Consider the following 1,506-nt stretch of genomic DNA (forward strand, 5'->3'; position numbering starts at 1 on the left):
ACCAAGTGCAGGAATCTGAAAGAGGAAGAAATAAGTTCTCAAAGACAGTAAGACAGGACTATTTATACACAAATGTCAGGAGGTTGAAAACAGGAGGATAAACAGACACAAGGTCATCACACAGGTGAAGACAATGGCAACGAGCTAGGAGGTGAAATAAAATTAAACATGAAACGCAGAAGACAAATTATTACAAAACTAAAATGGGACATGAATAAGAATAAGAAATGCTTACACATGAATAAACTTAACATGGGAGGAGGACAAAGTGGAATACAGAGAGTAAGATCCTGAAGGGACTAATTAAATATATAAGCAAAACGTATAAATAAAGTATAACTAGAACAGGACTAAAAAATAAATGAAAATCATCTCATGGGTCAAATTAATACAATTCAGAATTAGAGGGAACATTCATGCTCCATTCTTTGGTCTCATACCTTCATATTTCTAGAATATCATTTTTTTCAGCAACTCAAACCTGCCTAAAATCAACCGTCTTGTTTGTTTGTTTGATTTTGTCTCCTTTAGCCTCTACCTCTTGTTATGTATAGCAGGATTGTGTGTGTGTGACTGGCTGTGCTGTGCTGTTTGCATGTGCTAAATGTTGCCGCTGTGTTTCATTATGTTAAAAGACAAATTCAAGTGGAAAATTCTATAATATTTTCCATTTCCCTGAGACATATTTTAGTAATTTTTTAGCTGATTATTTTTGCACTGATGTGCAATATCAAGCCATTTTCTTTAAAAATACTACAAATGACATGAAAGTCTGATCAGTTTTTAATCAAATTAATATTCAAATTCAATCACTACTGCAAGAATTCAAAAGAGAATCTCATAGATTGTAAATAAAGATAGAAGCAACTGATTATATGGACAATTTTTAATTTTTATACTTTGCATTACCAGCGCTGGTCCACAAGATAGCACTATTGGTGTAGCATATGAACAGTTACAGCCCTTAAAGAGAAAGCGTACACTTGATTTTTAATCCTTTCATGCTGCTTGGGTCAAAATTGACCCATTTTCAATTTTAACAGATGTTAAATTCATCAGGCCCTTTGATGACTGAAGTGACTGAAAATACACAAAACCAAAACATTAAAAAAAGAAAAAAAATATATGTGTATATATACTTCATACTGAATATTAAATCCACCAGCGTGGGTCAAAACAAGTAAATGTTGGTTTTTGGGAATACTGAAATTGTGATACTGCACATACCACGTCTGCATGTTTTTTTTTTATGGGACAGGCCTGTCAGAACTCTGTCGCAACACAAGTGCTCTAACTGCAAGTCACATATTTTTAACCATACATTAATACACTCCAAAAATAATTCTGCCCAGAAATACTGACTTTAACTCATTTATTTACATATAAGTTTCCTCATTTAATGTTACTACATAAATAAAATGTAATATGTTACATTTAATGTAATATGAAATTTACTATGCACTCAGTTTATACCAAGCACATATTTCTTAATGGTTAATTATTTGA

Source organism: Pundamilia nyererei, unplaced genomic scaffold, assembly GCF_000239375.1.
Source record: "Pundamilia nyererei isolate P.nyererei 1_Seehausen unplaced genomic scaffold, PunNye1.0 scaffold00001, whole genome shotgun sequence".
In the NCBI taxonomy this organism is placed as follows: Eukaryota; Metazoa; Chordata; class Actinopteri; order Cichliformes; family Cichlidae; genus Pundamilia; species Pundamilia nyererei.